This window comes from Zootoca vivipara, chromosome 9 (assembly GCF_965207765.1).
Source record: "Zootoca vivipara chromosome 9, rZooViv2.hap1.1, whole genome shotgun sequence".
In the NCBI taxonomy this organism is placed as follows: Eukaryota; Metazoa; Chordata; class Lepidosauria; order Squamata; family Lacertidae; genus Zootoca; species Zootoca vivipara.
This window is the reverse complement of record NC_142592.1, coordinates 57,769,442-57,796,236: the sequence shown is the minus strand read 5'-3', so window position 1 is coordinate 57,796,236 and position 26,795 is coordinate 57,769,442. Positions and strand designations below refer to the sequence as shown.

Below are 26,795 nucleotides of genomic sequence, written 5' to 3'. Positions count from 1 at the left end.
GCCTGGAGTTGATAGGAGCTGGTTGCACAACATCAAGAAGGCTGTAGGTTTTGCATTCCTGCTTGGTGGTCTCTCCGGGACCATATGCTTGGGTTTGGAGGGAAGAAATAAGCATCTCCTACCCTACTGCAATAAGCTGATCAGGTTCTATGATCTCTTGGGTGGAGTATTTTAACATTTCCTGAAGGTGTATTAGAAGACCTCTAATGTCATGCCCCTGTAATGGTGACCAGGTCTACAAAGTTAAACTTTGCCACTGGATTATGCCTCCTTTTGGCAATCAATTTTGTCTGAGTGGAAATTTGTGCAAATGGAGAAGCGGGGAGGAGAAAGCCTTTGAGTATATATATATATATATATATATATATATATATATATATATATACACATATATATATATATATATATATACAGAGAGAGAGAGAGAGAGAGAGAGAGAGAGAGAGAGAGAGAGGTCCATCTATATTCAGCTGGAAGCCACATTCTCTACATCCTAGTTGTTTGGTTTATTTATTTCTGCCAACATTCAAGGAGATTTACTTCTGATTTTAATCTGACCACCCCAAGCCCCCCATCCTGAACCTGTGCACTGATTAAAAGTAAAGGCAGCACGTTATGAAACTCAGCAAATCTGTGATTCAAAAAAGGACACCTTACCAAGGGGTCAGTATTTTATATTAAGAGGAAAAGTCAGAAATCAGGGAAGAAATGCTACTCTTGGAGTAAAGAGATTCTATTGCTCTGAAAGCCAACATTAATAATTCATTTCTTTATAGAATTCTCTACTCTTGGCTCTGCACAGGTATAATAGTTTGAAAGACCTTCTACAGTAGGCGAAATATTAAGCTTTCTCTACCTCCAACAAATTTTAAAGCAATCCACCTTGATGTGACAGGCAGCCCTCTGGCTTGAAGACAGGAAACTTTGAGTGCCCGGGACAAAAATTAATCTTTATGAAATAGGGCATGAGAATAAAGTTGCCGATCCTTCTTTCGTCAATTCCAAAGCACAACCATCTAAGGAGTGTGAATCTGAGATGTCCCATTTCCAGATAGAGGACTGGGTCGTCGCCCCGCCCCGCCCCCAGTTGCTCCTCTATGAGGTCTTCTGCATGTGCTCAGTCCGATCCAATAGGGTGAGTGTAGGGGCTCCCATTTGCATATGAGCAGAAGCTTCATTCTCTTTGATGAAGAGAATGATGTTGCCCTCCTGATGTTGCTGAACTACAACTCCCATCATCCCCTGCCACTGGGCATGACATTGCATAGAACCCTCCCTACCAACTGCATTTCTATTGTATGGGCCTGCCTGTCAGCAACACAGCTCTGTGGCCTTAACCCCTTCACATGCCGACTAGCAAGAATATGCACTGTTGGATTTGGCTGCTAATCCCTCTGTCTGGCTCTTGGGACTTTCCCATTGGGACTGGTGTGGGGCAGAAGGCAAGGAGTCCAACAATATGTGGAGCCAGAACCAGTGACAGGCAGAGCCAGAGTCAATGTCAGGCAGGGCCCGCTCATTCTGGCCATACCTGCCAAGTTGCTGTCAGAGAAATAAGGGACCGGGCCGGAAATAGCAGACCGGAAGTTGTGCTGCCGCCATTTTGGAACTGGGCGGAGCATGCTCAGAAGCTACTTTTGATGCTGCTTTGCCCAGTTCCAAAATGGCCGCCGCGCCAGAATAAACCGTGGAAAAACAAAAAAATCCGTTTTTTTCAGCTATGAACAGCTGGAAAAACAGGGATTTCCCGGGGAAAACGGGAGACTTGGCAGCTATGATTCTGGCTTTGTCCCCATCATCCTCCACGTTGCGTCCTGCAAGGGGCAACACTGAGACTATGGAAGAGGAAGCTGACAGGCAGCGCTGCCCCTGGACTGGAGGCAGGGAAGAAGGCAAAGAGGTGAGGGCCAATTGACGGCAGGCTGAGATTGGTTGGGCAGCACCCCTTTTGCTCTAATGGACAAGCCTCCACTGCCTCAATCCACACACCCTCTCCCCAAGCCACGTCACTCACTGGCTCTGCTTTGCACTCACCCTGAATGATTTTTGCCAGGGTGGAAGGCAATCATGCTTCTTGCTGGCCTGGATGGAGGATTGAGAAGGGTGTCTGAGTGGGCGAAGAAAGTAGCCTACTGCACTTTCACAGTGGGATCAGGTGTTAAACAGGGTTGTGTTATTGCCCCAACTCTATTCATTATTTTCATTGCCATGATCCTACACTTTGTCGAAGGGAAACTCCCAACTGCAGTAGAAATCATATATCGAACAGATGGAAAGCTCTTCAATCTTCAAACTGTTGCATGTTACTTTGTTATGCTATTTTATAATAAATAGTTAAAAGAGATTTCTTGTGGATTTTGGTCCTTCCTGGTCACACTGCTAAACCCAGTCCTAGGCTGCTTTGCCCCTATCAGGCAGAACGTGTATTCTTTGTCCCGGAGGTCTGTAAGTGGACCCCCCGGGTGGTGGTAGCGATACCAGTTAAAGAAGTGTTTTAAAACCCCTGTTCGAGCCATAGAGGTATAGCCAGACCCTTCCCCGGGTAACGCAAGCAGCCCCAGCAGCCTCCGGAGGGAGAGCTGGCGGTGCTATAGGGGAAGAGGTTGAGGGTACTGAAGGGCCAAAACATCACAAAGCTCTTCAATCTGAGCAGGCTGAAAGCAAAGAGTAAGATTACCGTAACTTCCATCACAGAGCTTCAGTATGCTGGTGACAATATAGTGTGCGCACGCTCAGAGGATGACCTCCAAACCATTCTAAATATCTTTGCAGAAGCTTACAAAAAGCTTGGCCTATCGCTCAACATCCCCAACAAGTACAAAATAACCCCTCTGCAGCGCCACAAATCCAACTCAATGGTGGAACATTGGAAAATGTTGGTAACTTCTCCTACCTGGGCAGTTATTTTTCCACAAGGGCAGACATTGATGCTGAAATCCAGCATTGCCTGAGCTCTACGAGTGTGGCTTTCTCCCAATTGAAGTGCAGAGTGTTTGAGGACTTTGACATTAGCAGGGAAACCAAAATGCTTGTTTACAAAGCTATTGCACTACCAACCTTACTGTATGCTTGTGAAATGTGCATAAACTTATAAACACCATCTCCAACGCCTCAAAAGATCTAATCAACGGTGTCTCTGAAAATTTTTACACATCACAGGTGAACTAATACCAGTGTACTGGAAGAAGCAAAGATCACCAGTGTTGAAGCAATGATTCTCCAACATCAACTTCATTGGACTGGTCATGTTGTGGATGCCTGATTATCATCTTCCAAAGCAACTACTCTATTCCAGACTTATAAATGGAAAGTGTAATGTTGGTGGCCAACAAAAGAGGTTTAAAGACTGCCTCAAGGCAAATTTTAAAAAAATGTAGTATAAACACCAACAGTTGGGAAGCACTTGCCTGCGAGTGCTCCAATTGGAGAACAGCCTTTACCAAAGGTGTCATGGGCTTTGAAGACTCTCAAACTCAAGACGCAAGGGAGAAATGTGCTAAGAGGAAGGCATGCTTGGCAAATCCACACCATGATCAACTCCCACCCGGAAGCCAATGTCCCCACTGTGGAAGGACATGTGGATCCAGAACTGGCCTCCACAGTCACTTACGGACTCATTATTAAAACAGTGTTTATGGAAGACAATCTTACTCGGATACAAGTGATCGTCAAAGAGGAGAGAAGAGACTGCACTTTCTGTTGCTCTGCCCACTTTTGACTCTTCTTGTAACCATAGACTTGCCCAGATGATTGCGCTAAAGGAAATGTGCCCATCAAGCTGGTAAACATGTCCTCATCCCTGTTATGGGCCGAAGCTTTTTCCATCCATCTCAAGCTACTGAAAACTCAAGTCCTCTGCCTCTGCCAAGCTCCCTCCAACATCTTTCCAATGCATTTTTTTAAAAAAATATATATGCTGTTTTTAACCCCGTGTTCAGGTGCTTGGTGTATGTAGCGAGCCTCCTTGACAATGAACACTTGAGCCAAACCAACACACATTATTTATTCCCTTCTCAGAACATCTGAAAAGAATCTGTGCATTGGCTCCCAGAAGGAGTTGAGACATCATCTGATTCTTCTCCCTCTCTACTGATCATTAATCAGCCATCGCACAGTCTCAAGCAATCGTGTTGTGTTTGTTACAAAATTAAATGACCCGGCACCTTTTGTCCATGCCAGAAGGTACAGCTGTTAAGCAGGATTCTTTTTCCCATTAGAAGACTGAAATGTAACAAATACAGCCTGACCTTGAGCTGAAAAGAAAGATGTATGCAGAGGAGAGGGGAAAGGTCCCTTCCTAACAAAGGCGGAGATATTTCATAATTCAATTACCATCTCATTCAAAATGACTGCTTTACAAAATCCAGAAGTCATTCAAATTATAGAAGTTCTAGAAAGGTTAGACTTCTTCCCGCAAATGCATTCTTCACTTTTCTCATTGAGGAAAGATGTATTGCAGGGACCGTATAAATTAGGGACGTAATGGCAATGCATGATATGTATATGAGTCTTTTGAACAAAGGGACATGCAGTATTCACTCTTTCCATTTTTCACGATTGTCCTGCGCTACTTGACATAAGGACACCACTTTGGGTGGCTAAGAACACAGTAGAGCTTGCTGGATCAAACCAGTGGCCCACCTAGGCTTTGGATATGATGCAGAGTTATTCCAAAGCATGGGGAAATATGTTCTGGCGGGAAGATATGGGGGGGGGATGTGGGTGGCACTGTGGTCTAAACCACTGAGACTCTGGTGGTTGCTGATCAGAAGGTTGGCAGTTCGAATCCCCGCGAAGGGGTGAGCTCCTGTTGCTCTGCCCCAGTTCCTGCCAACCTAGCAGTTCCAAAGCACGCCAGTGCAAGTAAATATATAGGGAAGGTAAAAGGCATTTCCGTGCGCTCTGGTTTCTGTCACGTTGTTCAGTTGCACCAGAAGCGGTTTAGTCATGCTGGCCACATGACCCAGAAAGCTGTCTGTGGACAAACACTGGTTGCCTCGGCCTGAAAGCAAGATGAGCGTCACAACTCCATAGTCGCTTTTGACTGGACTTAACCGTCCAAGGGTCCTTTACCTTTTTTTTATGTTCATCTCCTGACTTCAGAGGTGATGTGGAAGCATGTTAAGAGAAAGTATGAGTCATTCTTGCTTCCACTCTGTGTCACACCCAAGGCTGTCCAGTAGATCATAGGTCTGTCAGCCAATGTATTTCCCCCACTAAATACAGCCCAGGCTCCAGGCTCCCCCACCTCCTGCCCACATCCCTTTAGCTAGGAGAAGCCATACAGAGGCTCATGTTAAAAGCCTTCCCATGGTGCTGTTGGTGGTTTGAGCCCACTCAGGGATGGCTGTGGGCAGGATTCCTGCATTGCAAGGAGTTGAACTAGATGATCATCTGGGTCCCTTCCAACTCTACAATTCTATGAATCTGTGGCTTGACTGTCTTACCTGATGAGATGCTGCTCATAAGAGCTTCTGCTACAGACCACCTTCCCTGTGAGCTTTGAGCCTAGCTGAGAAAGGGCAGCCAAAAGATCCCATGGGCAGCGGTTTTGGGAGTATGGGTCTCAGCAGATGCCTGGTGAAACCTGATGAATCCAGCTCTGTGGCCTGTAGCCAACATAGTGTAGTCCTCTCTATGTGCTTTGGACTACAACTCCCATCATCTTGACCACTGGCCATGCTGGCTGATGGGATTTGTAGTCTAAAACATCTGTAGGTCACCATGTTGGCTCCGCCTCTTTCACAGTATTCTGTAACAGGACTACACATTCATCACTGACCACCTCATAGATCTTATTCATTTTTGTAATGTCAGTTAGGTACATGATGTTTTCAAGAGTAACATGTAAAACGGGAGTCTATATTGATAATGCAATACATGGATAAATAAATAAATTACTTTTTAGAAAACTGGATGTACCACTCTAGCTTGCACAGGACTACCATATGTTTACAGCATAGTTCAACAGAACAATGAAACAAATGGTTGGACAGCGAAGCAGAGCATTTTGATGGAATAATCCAGTATGAAGCAAATATGAGGTAAACATCAGCAATTGGTAGACACAGTGGGGGAGCAGGTATTGTTCATATTACTGAATATTAAAGTATATTAACTATTTAAAAGGTACAGTTGGGTGGTACATTTGCCCCATACAGAAAAGCTCAGAAATGTATCTTGTGTTACTGCAGGTAAAACTTCTAATGAGGACAGTGGAAGGCTACCCATTAATTATTATTATTTTTCAGAAGCAGGATTTAAGATTGTAAGACAAGCGTCATGCAGGAAAAGGGAAAACAAATGAACCAATGGCATGGTTCTGTACTGGGTTTGCTTCAGACTAGTGAAAACAAGAGCCATGATCAGGAGAAAGTTAGCCATGCTTCATTATCTCTTGATCAATAGGACTTATGCTGAGAAATGTTCGCTCAGAGATGTATCCCTCTGAGTTCAATGGAATTTTCTCCCTGAATATAGCTGCAATACTAATCATGATTAATAAGGACTAAGCTCCATTGAATTAAGTGGTATGGTTATGAGTAACCACATGCAGGATATATTGGCTCCCAGTACATTTCCGAGCACAGTTCAAAGTGTTGGTGCTGACCTTTAAAGCCCTAAATGGCCTCGGTCCAGTATACCTGAAGGAGCATCTCTACCCCCATCATTCTGCCCAGACACTGAGGTCCAGTGCAGAGGGCCTTCTGGCGGTTCCCTTGTTGCGAGAAGTCAAGTTGCAGGGAACCAGGCAGAGGGCCTTCTTGGTGGGTGGCGCCCACCCTGTGGAATGCCCTCCCATCAGATGTCAAAGAGAAAAACAGCTACTAGGTTTTTAGAAGACATCTGAAGGCAGCCCTGTTTAGGGAGGCTTTTAATGTTTAATAGATTATTTTATTTCATTTTTCTGTTGGAAGCTGCCCAGAGTGGCTGGGGAAACCCAGCCAGATGGGCGGGGTAATAATAATAATAATAATAATAATAATAATAATAATAATAATAATAATATATTATTATTATTATTATTAGCCAATTACCTAGGATCCTGGTGGATTCTCCCATTGTACAGGTCTGATAGCCATCTGTTGGAGAGTCTTTGGTCCTGGGTACCCTGCATTGAGCAAAGAGTTGCATGATGGCCTACAAACAGTGGAAGCTGGTCCATTAGCGCAAGTGGGGCACTGCCCCACCAACCTCCGCCTGCCCGTAGCCAACCCCTGCCTGCCTCCCTGCCTGCTTACTTACAACCAATCGGGGGTGGCTGGGCCTGTCATGGCTCTGGCACCACCTACTTTCTCCCTATCTTCCACACCAGCCAACACTGCCTACGAGACTCCAGATCTATGATTCTATTACTGCCATTGATTTACAGGAAAATTGGGCACTCTTAACTTAAAAGTATACTAAGACCTAGACAACCTTTGGCAATGGGCACACCATTGTCAAAATAATTCAGAATGTAAGGCAGACCTGCATGGCCAAGCTGAATGCAGCCCCAGCATTTTCTGTAGCCTGCCTGCTGCCCTTTTTGGCTTAGAGCAAACATAGGCAACCTTGGCTCTCCAGAAGTTTTGGAACTACAACTGCCATGATCCCTAGCTAACAGGGCCAGTGGTCAGAGATCATGGGAGTTGTAGTTCCAAAACATCTGGAGAGCCAAAGTTGCCTATGCCTGGCTTAGAGGGTCACAAATTGTTCAAATTGTTCAGCAACAAGAGAGCTACAGAGATCAGGCAAATGTTCAGAATTCAAATGCAAAACCATAGACTGGTGGGATCTTGCTTAATGCCCTCAGGAGATGGAACCGGTCCTAAGTTCCCATCTTCAATCTCCACCATAGGAGCCAACTCCTAGGGCTCAAGGTCCCTTTGCCGCCCCCCAGTAAAATATTTAAGGGGGCTGCCCTCCCACATTAATGGGGATTGCCATTCAAATGATGTGTGTGCATGATGTGTCTTGTGAGTATGTGAGGTGGGGCTTACCTGCTCCCCAATATTTTGTCCATTTGGCACCTCTAATCTCTACCATCTCCTGTTAAAGACAACCTTGAGCCAGGCATGAAAAATATCTCTCTTAGGCTCTGGAGAGGATAATACTGACCAAGAGAGGTCAATGACCAATATTAGGCAGCTTTATACATTAATGTGAGAGATTCCAACTTCCCATTGGTGCACCAAGCTTCATAGATGAGTCTGGAACCTTGAATCCAGGCCAATTTATTCCATCCAGTATTTTACCCACAGTTCTGCTGGCTTTTAAGAAATTAGTCATTCCTATTCTAGGTCTTCACAGCTCTTCTATGAATAGAGATCAACAAAGGTATCCATTTCGGATTCCCTCCACTTTTCATTTTTTTCCTCCAGTCTTTTGTTCAACTCACCACAATTCTGCATTAGTTTGCATTTTAAAAAAATAAAGTCCTGAAAATTTGCAATTTAATGTTTATGTCCTCTAATCTTCACATTTGTGTAAGCAATTCTCCCTAATTTTGGGACATTATTTTCACTTATATATGCATTTTTGTGCACATCCCCCCCCCAATATACACATTCTTGTTTATATTGTTTGGTTGGAGAACTGCGTCATAAAATTAGGAAAAGCGCAAATTTTGAAGAACAGCTGTGCTTCAATTCACATACTGTTCCAGGAAGTCTGAATTAGGCAGGTTCCCATTAAAATATGGATGGGACCAATTTTCTTATTCCTACCTATGGGTACTTTTCAAATCACTTGCATTTCTGTGGTTCCCAAACAAGCCTGGTTTGGAAGGAATCTAAAACTGTCTTGGCCTCTTGTTCCACAACATCATGCCAATGACTCACATTTCTCCACTATATATCCAGGATAATCTTTTATGTGCCTTATATGTGCTTATGTTTACTATCACATTTTAAAGCAATACAAAGCTAATCCGGGAGGATTACAGGACCCCAGTGTGGAATCAATTCCCTAAAAAGGGGAGAAAGAGAAGATACTAAATACCCTGACATTTCTCATTTTATATTCCCACAGTGGGATTTTCAGAAGTTCTCAGTCATAGCCAAAAATCTATTGCTTCTGAAACCTGTCCAATGGAGTTAAATAGGAGCAATTTTGAAGGATACTACTATAATCCTCCCCCAAATCCAACCTCTAAATTCTAGGACCAGTACACTGGCAGAACATTCTTACTGAAGGAAAATTCTGATTGAAGTCCAGGAGAATTTTATTAAGTTTGAATGAGGTTGGCACATGTGATGTGGTTGTCACTGCAAAGCCACTCTCCTGTAGAAAGCTCCTATGCACCTTGGTAATGTTCTGATCTTTGGAGTCATCTGAATCATATGGATAACTGGTCCTACTCATGCATGCCCTTAAAGACAGTCTGGAAGATTCCAGTGATTCCAGGCACAGATGCTAAGATTTTTGACCAGAGACAGCTATACGGGCTACATGTTTGCTTTGGGGGCTCAGTTCAGAGGTCTTCCTTTAGATCTTTAAACCTCTAAACAACCTGAGACAACAATATCTCGAGAATCAACAGTGTAAGGGGGAGGGCTTATAGAGAACCCCCCTTCATCTGAAGCAGCCCGTCTCCCAGCAGTCATGAGAGCGAAGGGTCTGATGGAGGGAGTCAGGGAACGGAGAGGGCCAGGGTTCTGGCAGCATCCAAGAGCCCCTGCTCCATAGGCAGGAAGAAAGGGAGGAGGACAGAGAGGACAGGAATCGGTCAGACAGAAGACCCGTCCCCCCGACGCCGGAATTGAGGAGAAGGAGGAAAGGGAGGTGCTTCTCAGTTCCGAGGCTTTTATGTTGGTCTAGAACGCGGAGGGGGGCAGTGCAAGAATCTGACTCGAGCGGGTAGACATGGAATCAGTAGTTCGTTACATTGTAAATAATGTGCACCAATAAAAACATCTGAAAGACAAGCATGTGGAAGGTCGTTACTCAAGAGTAGTCACTACATCCCTGACAACCAGCTTTCATATGAACCTGGCCAATAACTTTATTGCTCTTCAAGCTCTCCTTTAAGTCCCATCCCCACCACCATCACAAATCCAGTGGACCTTTTTGGTGGTGGCCCCCATGATGTGGATTAGTCTCCCAGGCAAAGAAGACAATTTTATTAAATCAATCAATTGCTAGAGCCAGTGTGGTGTGGTGGTAAAGAGCGAGAGACTTGTAATCTGGGGAACCGGGTTAGCGTCTCCGCTCCTCCACATGCAGCTGCTGGGTGACCTTGGACTAGGCACACTTCTTTGAAGTCTCTCAGCCCCACTCACCTCACAGGGTGTCTGTTGTTGGGGAGGAAGGGAAAGGAGATTGTTAGCCGCTTTGAGACTCCTTTGGGTAGTGATAAAGCGGGATTTGACCAAACTGCGGGAGGCAGTGCAGTGGAAGACAGGAGTGCCTGGCGTGCTATGGTCCATGGGGTCACAAAGAGTCGGACATGACTAAATGACTAAACAACAACAACAAAGCGGGATATCAAATCCAAACTCTTCAAACTCTTCAAATTATTGCTATACAGGTGCTATTATGCTGCTATTGCTCTTTGAACTATTTTAGGCTGTGATTCAATGGCCCCTTGGCCTGGAGCTCCCTCTCCAACACTGGAGGGAGAGCACCGACATTGAAGAGGCAGATACAATGTCAGATCCCCCACTCCTCACTAGCGAGGAATCTGCTTATGTTGTGGTTCAAAGCACAGGTGTGCAAGCAATGCCCTTTCCATTTCCCTGCTCTTCAGAACAAAGGCAAATCCAATTGATGGGCAAATGTTCCACTTAGTGCTACAAAAATCTTGAAGTACATTTGCTGCTTTGAAATGTGGACAATCTCTTTGTGCCTTTTAAGAGCAGTAAGCCAGCAAAAGTGTTTGCTGCCTCCGCACCTATGCTCTCCATTCCTTTCCTGGTCCCTTCCATCGGTCACCCTCTTTCCTAGTTTACTGCAGCAAGCAAACCACTTCAGATCAAGGAGGAGTGTCAGCTAAAGGACCTAGGGAGGCATGAGGCACGTGGCAAAATGGTAGCAATCTCAACTGCACTGGTACCACAGAAGGTACAGCGAGGTCGCTCAGGTCACAAGGGAAGAGTCATAGCTCAGTGGTAGAGCATATACTTTGTATGCAAAAGGTCCCTGGTTCAATACTTGTCATCTTGAGGTAGGGCTGGGAAAGATTCCTGCCTGGAATCCTGCAGAGCTGCTGCCAGTCAATATCAACGTTACTGAGCAAGATGGATTGATGGTCTGGTTCGGCGTAAGGCAGCTTCCTAGGCTCCTAACCCTACTTATAAATGTGATTGCCCCACGGTTTTCTGTCATGTGAGTAGGAGTTCCAGGAGGAAAAAAAGCCCTGGAATTTCATGGCCAGATGGAGGGATGCTGCAAGCTCTTCCCAAGTCTTTGAACAGGCATTGCTCAAAAAAGAACCATAGCATGTTGCTACAACTCCACAATGCAATTACAGTGGAACCTCGGTTTATGAACACATCGGTTTATGAATTTTCGGTTTACGAACGCCACGGACCCATCTGGAACGGATTAATTCACTTTTCATAACTTTCAATGGGAAAGTTTGCTTCAGTTTATGAACGCTTCAGTTTATGAACAGACTTCCGGAACCAATTACACCCATGCTTCGGGTTAAGTATGCTTCAGGTTGAGTACTCCGCTTTCCATTACTTTCAATGGGAAAGTTCGCTTCAGTTTATGAACGCTTCAGTTTAAGTACTCCACGGACCGTCTGGAACAGATTAATCCACTTTCCATTACTTTCAATGGGAAAGTTCGCTTCAGTTTATGAACACTTCAGTTTATGAACAGACTTCCGGAACCAATTGTGTTCATAAACTGAAGTACCACTGTACTGCAAGCTCTGGTAACTTCATTACCAACCATCTACTGCCTGAGATGTTTATTTTTCTTCCTTGCCCGGGAAATTGTGTGTGTGTGTGTGTGTGTGTGTGTGTGTGTGTGTGTGTGTAGATGGAGAATACTAAATCACAAACATTTAAAATGTCAGAATGGCTGGCTGGATCTTACACCTTTTCCGGCATTATGGAGACTCTCTCTGTTTTGTCGCACCCTGCGCTTGTCTTAAAGAAACATCACAACCACCCTTTAAATAGCTTGTAATTTGTTCTTTCTTTTCTCAGATGGTGCACCTCAAGCATGGGGATGGGCCATGGCTCAGTGGTAGAGCATCTCTTCCACTAGCACAAACTTCTTGACCATGAACACAGTCAAGATTTCTTTATATACATCTTCCAGATACATGCATTGTCCAAGCACCTTTATCAAGATCTTTTGAAAAGAGGCATGGCCAAGAGGTTTATGTCATTTCATAATATAATATAAAGAGAGTGTGTGAGTGTGTGTGTGTGTGTGTGTGTGTGTGTGTGTGTGTGTACACAGAAAGATGTTTTAATCATGATTTTTGAACGGGGGGGGGGGTAGAATCCTGTAAAAGTAACATTCAGGGTCCTTGACTCTTTGTTCCAACAGGCACTGAATTGAGCTTCAAAACTGTGTTTGCAAATCAACATATACGTATGGAGACTGCACTGAACAGAAACTAATGAAATTCCAAGGTGCTCTGGGATGCCTGTTTTATTCTGATCAGTGGTAGATTGCACTATTGACCAAGTGTCAGCCATAGAGCGATACAATGATTGAATAAAAGTGGATACATAATCGGAGGGGAGAACTTTGCCACAACCGGGCTTGTTGCTTTTCTCCTAATACCAAAGGACATGCTTTTTGTTTTTCTTACAAAAAGTTTGGTACCCCCTTTTTTTCCCCTCCTTCCCCCTTTGTTCACTTTTAAAATATACATACATATATAATCTCCATTCCTCTCTTCCCTTTGTGGATTCTCCCCTCACCAACCCAGCCCCCTTGATGGCTTCCTCAGATAAAATAATGCAAGGTTCCTCCGCCGGAGATGCTGATGAAATATTTGAGGCCCCGATATTAATCTGTTATCAGTTGTGTAGGTGTGCAATGTGATGAAGATGACAGAGACTCCTGCTCAGCCGGCCTAAAGTAATTTGCACCAAAGATATTTAGATCTGTCTTTGGGCACTCCAGATCAGTTATTGCAGGAGGGGGAGAGCCTGTGGGGAGCCTGCCTTAAAACATATTTCAAATGCCAGGGGGACCGCATGAAAATTGGGTAATGAATGAAATTCTGATTGCAGAAAAATCACTTAGGAATGTGACTGATGCGGCTTGCTGATGTTCTATATGCAAAGCTGAAACCTGAGGTGCTTAATGGCATACACCTTTGTCCTGTGGGTTCTGCAGGGCATTCAGTTTTGCACTTGCCACCAATTCCTTCCGTATTAGAGAGGATACCAAGACTGATAATAGTATTCCTCACTAAAAAACATTGAGCTGTCATGATAGCTGGACAGATCCGTGCCATGGGTGCTGTGCCATCTGTGGCTTAAAGTAGACCTGGAAACAAGCAGATACCCAGTAGCATTCCTCTCAGCTGATCTGTACTCCATCAGCATAAGAACCTACCAGGCCTAGGAATCTACCTAACCCTGCATTTTTGCTCTATAACAGGGATGGGGGCATGTGTCCTTCCAAATGTTGTTGGACTACAACTCCCATCATCTCAGACCATTAGCTGCACTGGCTGGGGCTGATGGGAGATGGAGTCCAGCAACATCTGGATGACCACAGGTTCTCCATACCTGTTCTAATAGCCAGAGTCTCTCTAGGATCTCTGGAAGGACCAAGTATGCCACCATGCACCCATGATTGAAGGGGTTTTCCTGCGCCACATGTACAAGTGCTGTTGACACACCACGTGATGTGTTGACATCATGTGCATATATCACATGGCATGCTGGTGTTTTGTGTACTCGCCACAGGGCATGCTGCACAGTCTGTGGGATTAAGGTGAGCTTGCCACATGGCGTGTGTGCATGGCCCCTGTGGGTTTTTTGGGGGGGCAGTCCCATTCTTGAATTTTGGGGGGGACCTTCCCCCCCCCACAGATGGTGCTTGTGATCCTCCATTGTTTCCCAACGTGGATGCCAACAATGTGCAGCTTCTAAGGATTGGGCCTGGGATGCTCTGCATGCAAAGCTGATGCTCTCTCACTGAACCTCCTTTGAACTAAGGATTCTCCCAGTCTCAGGTAACCAACAGTTTTGAAACAAAACCATGGCAATCACCAATGCAATTTACCCATAAGAACAAAAGGGCACTGCTGAACCAGGCCAAAGTCCTGCCAAGCCCAACATTCTGTTCTCACAGGAGGCAACCATATACCTACGGGAACCAAACAAGCATGAATTGAACGTAACACCACTTTTCCTGTTATGCATTGTGATATGTGTCCCACCAGCCCAGATGTTGGGAGGGGGGTGAAGCAAGCTTTGCCATGTTGCTACATAGCCCTCAAGTGCAGTGCATTTCATTTCCCCATAGAAATGCATGGTAGATGCATGCTCACTTACATGTGAAAACATTGGTGGCAGCATTGGAATGTAGACCCAAACATGCCCACTCCCATTGATGACACTCCTCAACCTGTTCTTGTGTGAATAGTTTGATTCTTAGGTGCTTCGAGGTTCCTCATTGTTTTGGCTGCAACTGACTAACACATTTCCCTCTCTGGAAATTCTATATTCTGTTCGCTGGTCACATTGGGATATGACAACATGTTGGAAAATGGCCTTTTTATAGAGATAAATTTGACCAATTGTTATTCTGGGCTCATCAATGGCCCAGTCTGCCTTCCATTTTCTACAAGAAGACATTGCCCGGTCCTCATAGTTGTGTTTCCATTTGATACCTAAATCATTTTATCTAACAAACAACGGGCAGTCACTGAAAATCTATATCCCACCACCACCGTATGTTTTGCCACTTGGTGAATGGATGGTGACAAGTTTGTTTCAGTTTCAGAACCCCTGTAGTTCTTTTGGAGGTTACGATGGATAATGTGGTATAGTACTTAATTTTTTATTCTCCAAATACCCAAACTGATAACAGCAGTCTAGGTGTTTAAATACATAAACCTGCCTGTGATGTTGTTGTTGTTGTTTAGTCGTTTAGTCATGTCCAACTCTTCATGACCCCATGGACCAGAGCACGCCAGGCACTCCTGTCTTCCACTGCCTCCTGCAGTTTGGTCAGACTCATGTTGGTAGCTTCGAGAACACTGTCCAACCATCTCGTCCTCTGTCGTCCCCTTCTCCTTGTGCCCTCAGTCTTTTCCAACATCAGGGTCTTTTCCAGGGAGTCTTCTCTTCTCATGAGGTGGCCAAAGTATTGGAGCCTCAGCTTCACGATCTGTCCTTCCAGGGAGCACTCAGGGCTGATTTCCTTAAAAATGGATAGGTTTGATCTTCTTGCAGTTCCACCTGGAGAAGGAACTGGCAAACCACTCCAGTATTTTCCCAAGAAAACTCCATGGACAAAGACAACAGGCTTATGATACATCAGGCCAAATATTTGTCTAATCACACACTCTTAACAGTCTTACTAGGGAAATCACAAAATGGAAGAAGCCATGCCCTATTGCCATCTTCCAGCATCTAGTTCTCAGCCTCTTGATTCAGAGGTTAGATTGAGAAAAAACAGAAAAGCTGGTTCACGTCAGATGTTGCTGAACTACAACTCCCATCAGCCCAGTCAGAAGCTACAGTGATGAGAGATAAAGACAGTTGTAGTCTGACGGCACCCAGTGGGCACTAGCATTAAGTTCTTGTGGCAAATAACCATTAACACATGCAATATATGTGAATTCATCTAATCCTTTTCAATGTCCCAGGCAGAGGTCATTCCTAGACTTGCTATGCTAGGGATTGAAACTGGGACCTTCTGTTTCCTCTACCAGTGTTAGGGCAAGCAGGGTACTGCCCCATCAACCTCAAACTGCCCGCTTGCCTGCCTTCTTGCAACCAGTCCAGAAGGTAGCACTCACTGTCAGCTTCCTCCTCCTTCGTATCAGTTTTGCCCCTGCAGAACTTCATAAAGAGGAAGAATTAGTTGGCTTCACCTCTGACCTCCTTGCTGTTCTCCCTACCATTCCCAATAGGCACCAACAACATAGCTGTGCCCTTCCAAATATATCTAACTGTTTAAGTCCACTGTCCACCCACCTGCCCACACCCCCGCTGAAATTCCATCTAACAAAATGCTCCCATTCTTTTCAATAGATGAGAAGATCCAAATGAGCTCACCAAAGACCTTGAGAAGAGTAGAACAATTATCGGAATGCACATTGGTTTTACTATGAGTCAATTTGACATATACACAAATGGCAACAATGTCATAAAAATCATTGGGGCCTCATTTCTCTCCTTTCCTCTTAAAGCAGTTGGGTCCCCCCCCCCAAACAAATTGAAAATAGCATCTTCATACTATCCGTTTTTGAATATACGGTATCACATTTTGCCTTGCCCATTCAATGCTGGATAAAATGTGGGCATGCACATATTCCTGAGACAAGAGCTCTGACTGAAAGCTATAAAACGAAATAATCTCTTTCAGGGTTGTTGTTTTATTCTTTCTCACCCACCCACCCACCCCTCTTTTTTTTCGAAAAAGGAAAATTGCATAAATAATACATTTGGCCCTCGCAATACCAAACAAGCACAATAGCTACTTTACAGCTTTCATCAAAAGAAGGCCATCTTTTTTCATTTACATTATGAAACTGGTAATACAATATCATCAGCTCTGATTGGCTGAATCATCTTGTTGGCATGTTCTTGCTCTCCAGATAATGCAGCCGGGTCCTTGTGTCAATGGAATGTATGACTGGGGGAACATATAAGGGAAATTTGTCATTGGCTCATGAAGTAGCCTTTTTAAAAGTGGGGAGGAAAGGGGTGGCGGGTTGGGGGAGAGAGAAAGCAATAATGAAGATTTATTGAGAAATGTGTGAGAACAAGCAAAAATTCCCCAGTGGGGGGAAGAAAGGGGGGGTAAAGCAACTGCCCGTGGTGTTGTTTCCTTTGAATCCAAGGTATATTTCGGCGTTTGGCATCTGGGCTTATATTCATCATGTTTTATTATGATAGCCAGACACAAGGAGATGTCAACACACAGCATTTGGGGGCATGGTCTAGCGGTTAGACCAAGGGCAGTGAAAAATGCCTTCTCCCCCCCCCCCTCCTGCCTTGCAGAACCCCTGCATGACCTTGAAGAAATGATTTCCTCTAGGTAAGCTAGCCTGAGAATCCGACAGATGTGTCATGGAGGAACATGTCACTTAGAAGCCATAAAGCACACTGAGATCTTGGAGAAGGCTTGCCTTGCAGTGACTGTTTTGCTGAATATTGAGCCCAATCACCCTGATGCCTTGCCTTGTTGTCGACAGAAGCACCATTTAGGAGCGACAGGAATGCCATGGTACATTTCCCTATGCAATTATTCCTCATGAGCATTGAGGAGAAGGTTCAGAGCCAAGGGTGTCCTCAAGCCTGCAGCTGGCCCTGCTTCTGCAGCTACAGATGAATGGATGGGACACTGCCCTGCCAACCTCCATCTGCTCTCAGCTAGTCCCCTACCACCACCACCTGCCAGTCTTCTTACAACCCATCCAGAGGGTGGCACTGCCTGTCAACTTCCTCCTCCTTGGTTTCAGTGTTGCCCTTGTGGGACACAACAGAGAAGAAGGGGGATTAGAATTAGTTGGCTCTGACTGTTACTGGCTCTGACTCGACCTACCTGCAACCTCCTTGCCTTCTACCACCACTGTCTATACAGCATGGAGCCTTGGGGGTTCCCATGTATGAATTTTAATAATAATAATAATTTATTATTTATACCCCGCCCATCTGGCTGGGTTTCCCCAGCCACTCTGGGCGGCTTCCAACAGGAAAATAAAACACAGAAATCTATTAAACATTAAAAGCCTCCCTGAACAGGGCTGCCTTCAGATGTCTTCTAAAAGTCTGGTAGTTGTTTCCCTCTTTGACATCTGTTGGGAGGGCGTTCCACAGGGCAGGCGCCACCACCGAGAAGGCCCTCTGCCTAGTTCCCTGCATCTTGGCTTCTCGCAACGAGGGAACCGCCAGAAGGCCCTCGGTGCTGGACCTCAGTGTCCGGGCAGAATGATGGAGGTGGAGACGCTCCTTCAGGTATACTGGACCGAGGCCAAATTAGATGCAGGTGTACTGGAGCCAAGAAGTATCCTGTTCACTGACTCAGAAAACTAAATTCCAGAGACTGGCAGAAGGGGCTGAACCCTGAAGCATGACAACTCTAGTAACACCCTTACAACATTTAACATGAGAGGCCTTGCTCTGGATACCTGTGCTGGACAAGATTCAGCAGATGTCACTAGGAGCAGGGTCTTTTCAGTCATGGCACCAGAGCTATAGAATTCTCTCCCCAGGGCCAGGGCCAGTGTGTTGTAACCTATTCATATCAGGTACCCAGAGAGTAAAGGTAGGGCAGTACCATGGATAGTTCTGATTGACCAACATCCTCAAACAAAGGCTGTAGGTAAACTGAGGCCCTCCAGCAGGCGTACTACCTGGCACACTTTATTGCTGGCTCTCTGAGCACAGCTTCCGAAGCATCTGCTAGATTATACTCCTGCCTCTCAGGCAAGGAAATGGGCTGAGAAAGAAGAGAGGAAGTGAGAAACAAAGCCACTGATTTTGGCAGCAAGGGAAAGCTGCAATCATCTTTGGTAGTGGCTAGGAAAATTTGACAGTGGTGACAACATGAAGTCCCAGAGGAGAAATCCAAGGGCCTCATAAAGTGTACAGACCACAGGTTGCCACTGAATCAGACCAGCAGTCCATCTGGCCACTATGCTCTACCTCAAGGGTGGAGAACCTGAAGCCTTCCAGATATTGTTGGACTTCAACTCATATGAGCCCCAATGGTCAAGGACAGGCATCCCCAAACTGCGGCCCTCCAGATGTTTTGGACTACAACTCCCATGATCCCTAGCTAACAGGACCAGTGGTCGGGGAAGATGGGAATTGTAGTTCAAAACATATGGAGGGCCGATTTTGGGGGTGCCTGGTCAAGGAAAATGGAAAATCTAATTCATCAACTTCTGGTGGGTCACAGATTCCTCCACCCCTGCCTACTGTGTTTGACAGCAGCTACCCAGGTTGTCAGGGTGAGGGCCATGGCTCAAAGGTCGGACATGTGCTTTTTATGTAGAAGTTCTCAGGTTCAATCCCTGATGTCTCTAGTTAAAAGGCTCCAGCAGCAGCAAATGATGGGAAAGATTTCAACTTGGGAACTTGGAGAATTGCTGCCAGTCAGAGTAAACCATACTGGGATCCTTGAACAAATATTCTACTTAGTGTAAGGTAGCTTCCTCTGTCTTTCCCATCATTTTAGGCCTTTCTGCATACAAACCACACAGCCCCCCAGGTAGAATGATACGATCGTAGAGTTGGAAGGAACCCCAACTAGTCCCTTCATCTAGTTCAACTCCCTGCAATGCAGGAATATGCACCCAGATGGGGATCAAACCCGTGACCTTGGCATTATTAGCCCCAATGCTCTAACCAACTGAGCTAAGAGTATACACCTTAGTTATGAAAGAGCAGGGTTCAAATGTAATTTAAAAAATATTCCTATTTAACAATGCAGACATGTCTCACATCCTCACTTCTGTCACTTTTGTGGATCTTTTGACAAGATTTTCTATGGGATTTCCCACTTCTCAGAGGTGAACATCAGGAAATTCTTCCTCCTCCTCCTCCTCCTTCATGATCATAAAATAATATTGTGATCATAAAATAAAGTCATTGGAAGCAGTGTTAGAAAGTGGAGAGGCATTCACATAAGTGCATGGTTTGCAGTGAGTGAGAGAAATGTTCTGCCATTAAACTGAATTGCGCTTCAGTTACTTTATTCAGCTAGAACCTTTGAAAATAAGGAAATGTATCTGGTTTTCTTATCTGATCAAAAAAACCACCAACGTTATTCTTTTTAATGAATTCCCCCCCTTTCCCCCACACCAAAAGCAATTGGTTACAATGAATCTTCTGTTTTAACAAATGCTCTTTGCCAGTTTTGCAAAATATCTGCTACTGAGAGGGCATATACTAAAAGGGGGGGATGATTGGCCAGAATCCTTCATAGAGTTAAACTATTCTTAAAACTGGGCCTCCACAAATGGGGCAAAACCAAGATGAATAGAACCATCTAGCCAAGCTGAAATCTCCCCCACACCCACCCACCCACCTCTCGCTCGCTCGCTCACTCACTCACTCTCACACACAAACACTTTACCAACCCATTTGCAGGTAGCAAAATGGGGGCGGGGCATTTCAGCTGATTTTTCAAGACTGTGGAATTTAAAGGTAAGGGATAAATTTCATTGAGTAACATCCTTGTGAGTTTCCTTCCCTATACCATTAGATTTGCCAGTAGGTAGGTTAAAACGCCTTCCTTCCCTTCCCATCACCCTAGCACCAACCAAATTCAAGCCAAAGATTTTCTAAGGGGAACTTTCTGCTCTGCATTTTCAGCCCATCATCCAGGTATGGTGGCCCACTGAAGTCTCAATATATCTCCTAATTTTACTGCCTTTCTGACTGCAAAATGAGGGTATATCAGAGCTGGCCAAAGATTTATTTATTTTCCCCTGCTTGAGGTAAGGGCAGTATAATGCCCCTTCCCCATCCATGTTGAATGAACTGTTAGTTGAAACTTAGTTCAGCACTCAAGAACATAAGAGCCTGCTGGATCAAACCAATGGCCCATCTAGTCCTGCTTCATGTTCTCTCACAGCGGCCAGCTGGGAAACATGCAGGCACTCTCCCCTGCTGTGATTCCCAGTAACTGCTATTCAGAAGCATTACTGCCTTTGACCATGGAAGCAAAGCTAGTGGCCCTCACCTCCTTGGATTTGTCTAATCCCCTTTTAAAGTCATCGAAACTGGCAGCTCTATCACTGTCTCCCTCGGAAGCCAATTCCATAGTTTTAACTATGGAACATAGTTAACATCTTGTTTATCTGTCCTGAATCTTCTAGCAGTAAGCTTCCTGGATGTCCACAAGTTTCTAGGGATGGAGGAACATCCTCTACCACACCTGAGGCAACAGATTCCTGGGTTGCTCCTGGAGAGTTTGTGTGACAACAAAAGGGGAATGAAGTTACTGACAGAGGCAATGCGCATAATTTAACAAAACCTCATTTCCCTGTCTTTCCAAACCAACTAGGCCAGTTTCCTTAGACATTTAAAGCTCTGGGCTGTCTCACACTGGGCCAGCCCAAGACATTTTGCTGCCTGAGGCAAAGGACAAGTTGGCATCCCTCTCCATTCCATGTACAGAAGCCAAGTAGACCGATAATTGAATCTTACTGCAGTATAGGCAACTAACTGGATGGTGCTCACCATTGCTCTCCTCCATCACAACAGGTTAGCTATGTGGGTACAGGACAGGCAATGTGACACACAGAAGATGTCCAGGGGGCTCAGGAGAAATAGGGGGGCTGCCTCCATTGTCTCCCAGCATTTGCCACCTGAGGTGATTGCCTCTGTCTAATGATAGAGCTGGCCCACGACACACAAAATCATCGACCTGTGCTTGTTTGGAGGTTCTAGCAGGGGAGCGCAGCTATCGTATACCCTTGACCGAAGAACGGTACACTCCTTCTATCTGGGAAGGTCGTCCTCTTCCACCGAGCGCGCAGCTTCGGGAGGGACGCACATGGAGCCGTGAGGGAGGAAGGGGACACCCGCCTAGCCAGCCAGATCAGCCGAATCAACCCTGGCGATCAATGGGGTGACAGATGTCGCAGCCAGATCGCCCTCACATCCAAGCATAAAATGGACCATTTCTGACTGTTCACAAACATGGGATACTTCTGTGGCAGGGGAGGACCCATGTGGGTGGGTAGGAAGGAGGTGGAAAAGGGGTTTAAGTATGTACCGTTTTTTTGTTTTTTTGTATTTTGTAAAATTAATAAAAAGTATGTTTAAAAAAAAAAAAAACAAAATCATCGACCTGTGAAGTTTACAGCTAACAGAAGACTCCAGTCACCTGCTTTTTTTTATAAGTACATTTTTCAGCGTAGTACCTTGGCAGCATTGTGGTTTACCAAGAAGCATGCCTCATTTAGCTCTTATTTTTAAGCCAACTGTATTTGAAAACTCTGTTAGTATCTGGCAAATGCAGGGAGACTTCAGGAAAATATTAAAATCACTATGGGAGTGACAGGAAAAAATGGAGTGAGACAGATTCCTCTGGTCTGATCCTTTATGATTCTTTGCTGGTTATTGCGTATATAAATTTCAATCCCCTTGAACAAGTGGAGGAGGGGAGTCAGAGAGAAGCGCATGATTATCATATCACTCAAAGCAGCACAACTTTTAAAAAATCAGCTCCAATATAAATTCACTCTATATAAAATGACTTTTAATATTCTTTTTCTTAACATAAGTATTAAATTTTATACGATTAAAAATTTATTTACTTGCTCTTTTCCCTTAATTTGGATTTTTATTTGCTATTATTGCCGGTCCCATCTGATCTCGGCAAAAGGAAAAAAGGAAACCTCTCTTGCTGCACATTATAACACGAAAGGATGTTAAGACAAGAGCATGCCATTAACTGTGACACACTGTTAGGCTTTGAAAGTCAACTCTTTAAAAACTAAATTAAAAGTGACCTTCTCAACAGGGTGGGCATGGCCCATCATGCAACTCTGCAGCAAAAGGGGAGCCCGCGTTTCAATGGCTAGATTAGTAATTCTGTCAGAGGAGGCGAGTGTAGGACAAAGCATCAAGTCCCAGTGTGTGGCCTTCATATTTAAGACCTGTGTTCAAGGTCCAGTTCTCAATGAGGGCATAAACCTGTGACTGGGCTGCTCCAGTTCACACTGCAAGTGGGGTTCAGTTTCTTCCTTGATGGGGGGGGGGGGAGGCTCTGCACATAGAAGAGCTGTAGCTCAGTGGTAAAGCATTTGCTTAGCATGCAGAAGGTCTCAGGTTCAATCCCCAATTGTAAAATTGGAACAGACCCCTGTGGATCATCTAGTAGTCCCACGCCTTGCCCTACAGGAATATGCAGCTGTCCTGTATGGGGATCGAACCTGCAACCTTGGCGTAACCAGCACCACACTCTAACCAACTGAACTATCCAGGCTATCCCCCCATGGTATCTCCAAGTAGGGTTAGGAATACATCCAGTATGAAACCATGGAGAGATGCTGTCAGTCAACATAGATACTAGTGAGCTAGGTGGGCCAATGGACTGACTAGGCATAAATAAGCTTCCTAAGTACAGAGTAGACACACACACACACACACACACACACACACACACACACACACACACGTAGGAATAACATTGTGTACAGCCCTTCTGTGCTTAACACAGACAGCAGAAGCCTGCCAATTATTTGTTCTCAGACAGCAGGGAAAAACATACTTCTTTTCCCCAAGTCATAAAACCGGGGGGGGGGTGTTAAAAATTTATGTTTATCAAATAAAACACACTGCCTCCTCATTGTTCTGAAATCCTGGAGAGCAGCTGCCAGTCAGTGCAGAAAATACTGAGCTAGATGGACCAATGTCCTGACTCAGTTTAAGAGGAGTTCCTATTTTCCTATACAGGAAAAGTTTCTAGTGTATCTGAAGAAGTGTGCATGCACACGAAAGCTCATACCAAAATATAAACTTAGTTGGTCTTTAAGGTGCTACTGAAGGAATTTTTTTATTTTGCTTCGACTCAGACCAACACGGCTACCTACCTGTAACTAGGAAAAGATTTGTTAAAGTTAGGAAAAATAAGGAGAAAATTGAGAGGAAGGAAGAAACTGTGATGGGATGAAAGCATAGGACAATTTCAGGAGGTGCCGGGGGCCACAAAAAATTGGGTTGGGGGCAGCACTCCCAATTTCCCACCTGTGCTTTAAAATGTCCAGATCTGGATTCAGGCCCGGTCGTAGATGAGTCATGGCCATGGGAACCAACAGCTTTTCATCGCACTCTCGGGATTCTTGCGCGAAGCCTATGGCTTTACGCTTTCAAAAGAAATCAGCCCTCATGATTGAGGAGATAAATTTTAATGTGCCGTGCCAAGAATTTCCAAGGTGGGTTTCACCGGTGGCAATCTAATGATGCACTGCACACAGTTACCTGAGGAGTCACTGACATTATCATATCCTTCAAAATAGACGGCCCGGTGAATCTACATTTTCCTACCTGAGCAGTTAAGGAAGCCTCTGAAAGAGGAACAGGTAGGCCTATCAGAGATAATACCTGTGTAAGATGGCTCAGACTACAATGATATCCCTTGGGATTTTTATTCTTTTTCAACTGAACAAAAATTACCAGAGATGGTTTCAATGATTCTAGTTGCCTGGCATTTCTCTGGCCTCCGCAGTCCAATGGGGGAAGCCCCTTTGGCTGCTTCCTGAGCGGCAAAGGAGGTCCCTGGACCAAGCTTGCTGCCCAAGTAGCAGATCCTGCCCATTCACCCAATTGGTGAATTGTGAGTCGGCATGGGAGCAGCCCCCTCGGCTTTCAGATCTCCCTCCCTCCGAAATTTGCTGGCACATTTTACTCTGCTGGACCTCGCTATGGCCCACAATGGCATCCACCAAGAAGGGCCATTTGGAGCATAGAAAGAGGCTTCATTTCATGTCAGGCTATTTGTCCATATAGCTCATCTAATCAGACAGCGGGGCCTAAAAGAGGCATTAGTATTGCCCCTACTGAACAGAACCTCCCTGTTGGTCTCAGATGTCGTTTGGCAACTACTGTCCTGTTGCAAATATCCCCTTCTTGGGCAAAGTCCTCAAGAGGGTGGTGGCTGGACACCTTCTGTTCCTGGAGGCTATGGATGATCTAGACCAGGGTTTCCCAAACTTGGGTCTCCAGCTGTTTTTGGACTACTAGTCCAACCATCCCTAGCTAGCAGGACCAGCGGTCAGGGATGATGGGAACCGCAGTCCAAAAACTTCTGGAGATCCAAGTTTAGGAAACCCTGATCTAGACCCATTCTAGTTTGGTTTCAGTCTAGGGTTTGGTCACACTGGTGGATTATCTTCTCCAGGAAAAACACAGATGGAGCCTTACCTTGTTGGTTTGCTTGGCTTTTTCAGTGGCTTTTGGTGTCATCAGCCATGGTAAACTATCAGGTAGATTCTGCAGGATGAGAAATGGAGATATGTTGTTACAGTGGTTCCACTCCTATCTGCAAGGGTAGTTCTAACAAGTGGCAGTGAGGGACATCTGATCTGTTCTATACCATTTGTGTCGTGGAATACCAAATGATTCCATCCTGTTCCCTGCCCTGTTTAACATCTAGAGGAAGTCACTGGATGATAGCAGCAGGAGGGTTGGAGTTGAATGCAATCAGTGTGTTATTGACATTCAGTTCTATTTCCCTCTTTCATCTGGGTCCAGAAAGTCTGTGCAGATGCTAGGCCATTGTCTGGATGCTGTACTGGGATGGATGAAGGCCAGTATAACAGATTCAGTCTCAATAGGACAGGGGCCCTGTGAATAGGTGGCTCTCAGACAACTTGTAATGCGGGAATCTCATGAAGGAGCAAGTGCTGGAGAGCCCTCCTGAATCGAGCTTTGTTGCTGGAAGCTCATGTTGCCTCGGTGGCTCAGAGTACCTTTGGCCAACTTTGGTTGGTCTGCCAGACATTGCCATTCCCAGACCACATTAATCCACCCCCTGGTAATCTCCCAAATGTGCTGTGCTCTACATGAGGGTGCCCTTGAAGACAACATGGAAGCTACAGCCACTGCAGAATGTGGTGGCCAAGCTGCTAAGTGGAGCGACACAGAGAGCCAAATGGCATTAGATTTAAAAGAATTGCATTGACTGCCAAGAAGCTCTGGGTCCAATTTCAAGGTGTTAGTGATGACTTACGGAACCCTGAATTACTTGGATAACTGAAGGGGCATCTCTCTATACACTGTTCTGCCCAAACATTATCAATAACATGTTGCTTTTATTCAGATTGTATGTATATTTTAATACTTATTTATGTCATTTATATGCCACCTTTTTCTCCAAGGAGCTCAAGGTAGTCACATGGTTCTCTCACTCCCCATTTTATCCTCAGAACAACCATTTTAGCTCAGCTGGTAGAGAATGAGACTCTTCATCTCAGGGTTGTGGGTTCGAGCCCCACATTGGGCAAAAGATTCCTGCATTGCAGGGGGTTGGACTAGATGACCCTCATGGTCCCTTCCAGTTCTATGATTCTATTTTATGTTGTATGTGTGTTAGGTTAGGCTGGTCACCCAGTGAGCTTCATGGCTGAGTGGGTATTCAAACCTTTGTTGCCCCGGTCGTACTCCAAAATACTAACTTTTACACCACAGTGATTTTCTAGGTTCGGGATCCTTGGATAGGAAGCTGTCTCTAAACCATCACAACAGCAACAATGTAGATTTCAGTTAATAGGCTGGCGTCTGTAAGTGTGTCTATGTACCCACTGCCTGTAAGATAGGGACATTTCCCCCCACCCCATCCCCATTTCTTTCATCTGAAACTTGACAAGTCTGATCCCTCGAAGTAGTAGCAGAAGGCCTGGGGAAAACATTGTGCCAGCTGGATGGAAAACACTGATATTACTAGCAGCAGAAGAGTCTGCCATTGGAAGTGACGGGAAATTAAAATTAATGGAATGAATCAAAATCAATGGGAATAAGGATGTGATTTCAACAAAAGAATAACAAAATGAAAGGCATTTTAACAACAAAAGCAAATAAAGTAGAATAGAATAAATAAATAAAATTCTGGCAGATCGCTGGCACTTGCATCACTCCTTCCATGGGAGTTTGATAGCCAGGGTTATACGAGAACTAAAAGGATGCTATTGTGCTACTCAT

General features: G+C 45.0%; 1 long non-coding RNA gene across 1 annotated transcript in view; it reads right to left on the bottom strand.

Annotated features, from left to right (window-relative positions):
• LOC148684657 (uncharacterized) overlaps positions 1 to 26,795 on the bottom strand; it is a 69,118-nt gene that overhangs the window by 21,939 nt on the left and 20,384 nt on the right. Inside the window, exon 2 of the long non-coding RNA XR_015951771.1 lies at positions 25,020 to 25,088. This is a non-coding gene — a long non-coding RNA (uncharacterized LOC148684657). The remainder of the gene's footprint in view (positions 1 to 25,019; positions 25,089 to 26,795) is intronic.